Source organism: Meles meles, chromosome X (genome assembly GCF_922984935.1).
Source record: "Meles meles chromosome X, mMelMel3.1 paternal haplotype, whole genome shotgun sequence".
Classification (NCBI taxonomy): Eukaryota; Metazoa; Chordata; class Mammalia; order Carnivora; family Mustelidae; genus Meles; species Meles meles.
The window spans coordinates 116113570-116120621 of NC_060087.1; positions in this window are offsets into that span (position 1 = coordinate 116113570).

The window sequence follows — 7052 nt, forward strand, 5'->3', positions numbered from 1 at the left end:
AATTCTATTTCTGAACGTTTCCGGAAGGTAGTAGCAAAATACGGTCCCTACCTCCTTAGTGCCCTGAAGGACAAAACCCAGCAGCCACCTCATAAGTGCTCTGAGGGTTAAATGAAATGTTTCTTGTCCAGGCCTTACACGGTATAAGCTTTCAGTAGATATTGTCTCTTCATTCTTCGCTGTTTAATGATAAAAACACTTAAGTTACAGATTTTCCTCTAAATATGGCTTCAGTCACATTCTATAGTTTTATAGGTAATGTCTGTATTAGGATTTTGCAGAAAAACTGAACCCATGGGGTGTGTGTGTGTGTGTGTGTAGAGAAAATGAGATTGATTACGGGAATTGGCTCATACAGTCACGAAGATCAAGAAGTCCCGTGATCGGCTGTGTGCTAGCTGGAGAGCCGGGGGGCTGCTGATACAATTCAATTCTAGTTGGAATGTGTAACTCCCAGTCTGATGTGGTAACTCCCAGTCCAAGATGGGCAGGTGGCAGGTGTAAGTCCCAGAGGCTGGAAATCACAGAACCAGGAGCTTTAGTGTTCAAGAGCAGGAACAGGACATCCTAACTCAAGAAGAGAGCAAGGCAATTTGCTTTTCCACCTTTTCATTCTGTTCAGGCCCTTAAGCTTGGGTGCAGCCCACCCACCTGGTGAAGGCAGATCGCTTTACTGAGACACTGAGTCAAAATGCTAATGATCTCTTTTGGTGACACCCTCACGGACAAGTCCAGGAATAATGTTTTACCAGCTCTCTGGGCATCTCGTAGTCCAGTCAAGTTGGCACATTAAATTAATCACCACGGTGTTATTACTGATGATTTCAGAATTATTCGTAATTGCAGTTTTCATTATAATTCCTCTTTGATGCAAAGCTACATGCTATTGCCATTTTCTTTTTTAAAAATATTTTATTTATTTGACACAGAGAGAGAGATCACAGGTAAGCAGAGAGGCAGGCAGAGAGAGAGGGGGGAGCAGGTTCCCTACTGAGCAGAGAGCCCGATGCGGGGCTCGATCCCAGGACCCTGAGATCATGACCTGAGCCACCCAGGTGCCCTGCTATTTTCTTTTTAACTTTTTTCATTTTGCCGCACTGTGATTGGAAAATGAGGTTCATCTTATTTCTGCTTTTAAAGTTCATTTAGGGAAAAAAAGTTCATTTATGTTTAAAAAAAAGATTTGAGATCATGTGCACGCATGTGCGCATGCGTGTGAGAGCAGGGGAGGGGAAGGGTAGAGGGAGAGGGATGAGGAAGCAGACTGCTCCATGAGGGGCTCAGTCTCAGGACACTGAGACCATGACCTGAGCCGAAACAAAGTCGGGCACCTTAACTGAGCCACCCAGGTGCCCCCATTACGTTTTTTTTTTTTAAAGAGTTATATGTGATAAAATTTGGTTAGTATCCTATCTAGATGTAAGGCAGACACTTAGTATACAGTCTTGGACCTTTCAGTTACTTTAATATCATCAGGGGTGTCCTTGGTGTGTGTAAAGGGGCAGTGAGACAGAAGAGATTGGCTTGCTCCCCATTATGCCTCCCTGCATTTTTGGACCCCCTGTTCCCTCGGTGAAAGGTTTCTTTGGACTGTGTTCTGAATGTCATATAGCAGTTGTTATTAGGTGCCCAGCTATCAATGTACCCGGTCCCCTAATTCTGGAATTTTAACTACTGGGATTAAAGGGTGGTGGTAGCTGCTTTTCTCACCAGAGGGATGGATAAGTTAGTCTCTGTCCAGCCTTTTCCATTTTGCTTTGTCAGACCGGACTTCTCAGAGGTCTTACAAGGCCGAATTTCACATTCTTTGAGGATCGAAAGATATGAAAATAATATTTCTCTTTCCTCTGAATGAGGGAAACTCATCACAACCCCCAATATACATGGAACATTGATACGCAAAATCGAAGTTTGATCTCCAAGGATTGCCTGAAATCCTGATTCATATGTTGGGGGGATTATGTTATTACTCATGTGTTAGGCAGATCCCATCCATGACCCTCCCTCTCCTGGATGCCTTACCACCTCCTCACCTTTCAACATGGCCTGCATTTTGTGTTCTTCTTATTTTTTATTTTTTTAAAAAAGATTTTATTTATTTATTTGTCAGAGAGAGAGAGAGAGCGCGCGAGCGCACAAGCAGGCAGAGAGGCAGGCAGAGGTGGAGGGAGAAGCAGGCTCCCTGCCAAGCAAGGAGCCTGATACGGGACTCGATCCCAGGACCCTGGGATTATGACCTGAGCTGAAGGCAGAGGCTTTAATCCACTGAGCCACCCAGGCGCCGCTTAAAATAATTTTTATAAAAGATTTTATTTAGGGGTGCCTGGGTGGCTCAGTGGGTTGAGCCTCTGCCTTTGCCTCAAAATCTCAAAATCTTTTTTTTTTTTAAATATTTTATTTATTCATTTGACAGAGAGAGAGGTCACAAGTAGTCAGAGAGGCAGGCAGAGAGAGAGGGAGAAACAGGCTCCTCACTGAGCAGAGAGCCCGATGCGGGGCTCGATCCCAGGACCCTGAGATCATGACCTGAGCTGAAGTCAAGAGCCGGACACTCAACGGACCGAGCCACCCAGGCGCCCACACGTGGTCGGCATTTTGAAGTGCTACGTGCCAAAGAAGAATGTCTGGGATGAATAATACGCTGTACATCACGCCAGATTTTTTATGTCCCTTGAACTACTCACTTTGTCATAATCCCTTTCAAAACAAGATTCCGTTTCTCTGAGTTTCACCAAAGCCCCTGCTCTGACTCCCACATAAACTGACCTAGATTTCACGCGTCTAGAGAAGTCGAAAGTGTGAAATACAGAAACCAAACCACCCCCTGAATGCAACATCCCTCAGCCTTCAACCACTCCAGCTGCCGAGGAACTGTAAGAAGTGGAATAAATGTGTTGTGTCCACACCACCTTCCTTGAGAGGGATGAATCCAAGCCAGGACGCTCCTTCTACCCCCTCCGGCAATCTTCAAGTTCCTTTCAGACCTCCTTCTCCGTGTGCTGCGTTCGGACAGTGAAATCTCCACACTTTGGAGTCTGGTTTTCCCTCAGAGGCTATGTCTTAACTTTCTCATGGCTCTACGCTCTGATTCACCTCCTTAAAGGCCTCTGAGGTTAAGAGCATCAACAAGTCTTTGGATTAACAGAGCCGTCGGACCAAGACCATAGCCCATATACAAGGCGAGGCGTTGGGGCACCTGGGTGGCTCAATGGGTTAAGCCTCTGCCTTTGGCTGAGGTCATGATCTCAGGGTCCTGGGTTCGAGCCCCGCATCGGGTTCTCTGCTCTGTGGGGAGCCTGCTTCCTCTCTCTCTCTGCCTGCCTCTCTGCCTACTTGTGATCTCTCTCTGTGTCAAACAAATAATTAAAACCTTAAAAAAAACAACAAGGCGAGGGGTCACTCATATTGGTATAAAGGTGGGACTGAAAATTCCATTCTTCAAGTGATGCCAGAAAGCCTCTTAGTACAAGTCACTCGTTCATAGTAAAGGTGCATTTTACCACAGGATTTAGTCCTTAGTATGGAGAACTTGATGTGCCCTCAAGAAAATGGCTCATCTCCTTTTCTCCTCTGCTAAAAGCCATTGGCTGTTGGTAGTCCCAACCCATTTGACGTTTGGGTCTTCTCAGAGGGGCCCTTGCATTGCCTCGAAGGCGTATTGCTTATTGGAGCTTTACCTGTAAAGCCTCAGGCTTCTGCATTTCGCTTTGCAAAACTCATTTACCCTTTCTTGTTTGCACCTGATAGTGTGACAACCTTGTTCCCTTGAGGAGTAAACAATACATGGTTTCAGGTGGGTTTATAGGATTTGATTGTCTTTTTTTTTTAAGATGGGGAGAGAGAGGATCTTAAGCAGGCTCCACACCCAGTGTGGGGCCCAACATGGGGCTCGATCTCACGACCCTGAGATCATGACCTGAGCCAAAACCAAGAGTCGATGCTTAATCGACTGAGCCACCCAGGCACCCAATCTTACTTAAAAAAAAAGTTTATTTTAAAATTTTAGTTAATGTACAGTGCAATATTGGTTTCAGGAGTGTCTTACTTATGACTTGAAACCACATCGAATAAACTTATACAGAGGTGGTCTGCTTGGTCACGGTCTAGTGGTTCCTGGGATGATCATGCTGGATGGGAGCTCTGTGTGGTTCAAGACATTTAGCAATTCTCCTGCTATCAAGCCTCTTCCTGCCCCTGCAGCAGCCTGTAGCTCTGGGCCCTGGGGGGCACTGAGGAATAGCAGGTTCCCGCAGCCAGCCTGGAGACCTGGCCTGGGACCGTGCTGGGGCCCTAGTGTTTTCTCCAGGCACCCTAGGATTCCAGCTCAGGAAAGGGTAGGGTTCACTCTACCACACAGCATGAAGCTGGCCTTGGGAGAAGTTTAGGTTAGAAGTGAGGTAAGCATGGGGATGTTCAGTGGAGTAAGTTTAAGGTTGATCGTGAGACAACAAGAACGATGATAATATTGGGAACAGCTCCCGGTGGAGAGACAAAGAGCATTACAACCAAGACTCAAATAATGTGAATGTCCAGTGTGCGACAACAGCACATCGGAGCTGCCTTGGAGGCCGGGGGCAGAGTGCTGCTCCCAAGGGACAGTGGGCAGCTCATCTCCCCCTCCTCTGTCTGTACTCAGTGACCAGGTCCCCTACAGAAATCACATCACCCTGGATCATTGAATGAACCAAAGAAGGAGTAAAGCGTTGATTACAAATGTCTTAATGATGAGCAAAATTGGCAGGAAAAATTATATTAAGACAAGTGATCATGGAAACAACTGAATCCCAGCAGTTTGGAACAGATTCTGGTGGCCAGGAGGGAATCTACCCTCTCAACACACGATGCCAGGCCCCTAGGGCCCAACCAGAAGCCCTTTCTCCCTTCGGCCAAAGGTTCTGTCCCGTGCCAGGTGCTTCTGAGCCGGGGGGCGGGGGGGGGTGGTGGTGGCGGCGGTGGTTAACGGGGTGGGGAGGTGGTGGGGGTGGGGAGGTGGCAGGGTGTGTGTGCAATTCAGAGGTCAGACTGGTCCGCATTCAAGCCCTGCTTCAGCTCTCGTTTCTGCAGCCGGCCCAGGTGCTGGACGAGGCTCCCCAGCCATAAGTCTGGAGCGCGCGGTTACCTTCAGGCGGGGGCATCCGTGACTGTGACCCGCGAGCAACAGACGCTGCAGCCTTCGGTTATTCCTTCTGCAAACGCACACTGTTCGGGCGGTAGAAGCTGCAGAGACGGCTGAGCCTTCCGAATCAGGAGATGTCATCAGGCCCCATAAATGTGGAGGAATCCTTTCCTGAAGACCCTTTATAGAAAAAGACCGAGCTTTCCTCTGCTGTGCCTGGCGTTCCCAAGGCTGAAGAAGAAAAATTCCAAGAAACGAGGGCTGCCCCCTCCTGTGGCTTCCGTGGCTGCTCTGGCAGGCTTGTGCCAGACGCTCCCGCTAGGGGGCAGTAGTAGCAGTACTAGCTTTCTCCAGTTCCACCGACGCAGCACGGGCTCAGCCTGAAATTACTCCATGCGAAAATGCATCATGAATACCGAACCCATGTATCACAAAATGAAATGTGAATGTTAAAGTCAGAAATTCATTGAGCGCTGTCATAGACTTCGGAAAAGCAACATTTTTTCTTACTGAATATAGAAGAAATATAGACAGTTTTTCCTATTTATATATTTTTTTTTAGATTTTATTTATTTATTAAAGAGAGAGAGGTAGTGAGAGAGAGCATGAGTGGCGGGCGGGGAGAGGGAGAAGCAGACTCCTCACTGAGCAGAGAGCCAGATGAAGGGCTTGATCCCAGCACCCTGAGATCATGACCTGAGCCAAAGGTAGATGCTTAACCAACTGAGCCACCCAGGCGTCCCTTCTAAATATATTTTAAAGATTTTATTTATTTGTTTGAGAGAGAGGTGCAGAGGGAGAGGGACCAAGAGTTCTAAGCAAACTCCGTGCTGAGCACGGAGCTGGACACAGGGCTAGATCTCACAACCCTGAGATCACCCCCGGAGCCAAAACCAAGAGTCCCACACTTAACTGACCCAGGCACCCCATTTTCTAAATGTACTTTAAATGTAATTGTTTTTACTACTCCCTACTGGGTTAATTTGTGCTGCAGGATTTTTATTTTTTAAAAATATTTTTAAATTATGTATTTATGTGACAGAGCACGAGCAGGGGAGAAGGAGAAGCAGGCTCCCAGCTGAGTAGGGAGCTCCACTCAGCTGGATCCCAGGATCTGGAGATCATGATCTGAGCCAAAGACAGATGCTTAACCAACTGAGCCACCCAGGTGTCCCTGCAGGTTTTTTTTCCTAAAAGAGAATGGAAAAATTTATTTTTAAACTACAGCAATTCAACAATTATTTTATTTTAAATATTAAGCACCAAACAGATACAGTCACATTTACTTTTTAAAATGACCTCCAGAAAGTAGATTAACATTCAGAGTGAGCCAGCCAGCATGGGTGGCACTCAGAATAAACTGAGGGTTCAGGGTTTGATAACAGGTGACCAGTGGAGTGAAATTAAGGTTCACATTGAAAGCAGAGCATGAAGACGACCACTTGTTCCTTGTATGACAAAAGCAGGCAACTTTCAGTGGGATCAAGGTTATAGTCCAGTGTGAGACACTAAGCATTAAGATGAGCACTGGAAAAAGGCTGTCCTCACTCCTGAAGATGTCTATGGGAATGTTCAGGTTCACTGGGCAACAAAAGCCATTAGATGGCTGCTCAAGAGAGGATTGTTCCAGCGTAACACAAGGCTAATGACAAATGCCGGAGTGAATTTACTCCTCAGTGTGAGACAGAGAGCGTCAAGCTGTTTGCGGGCTGAGGTTAGGTTTGGTGTGACACACCAAGAAAGAAGGTTACTGGGGGAATAAAGTTTAGTGAGGCACAACCACCATGAACTTGATGTCTGGAGTAAGGCAAAGAGTTTGAGTGTGACCACAAGCTAGGAGATCACTGCAGGGATAGGATCATGTTCAGTGTGACCCAGCAACCAGGAAGATGGCTGATGGATTATGGTTAAGGATCAGAGTGAGACAACAGCGTGA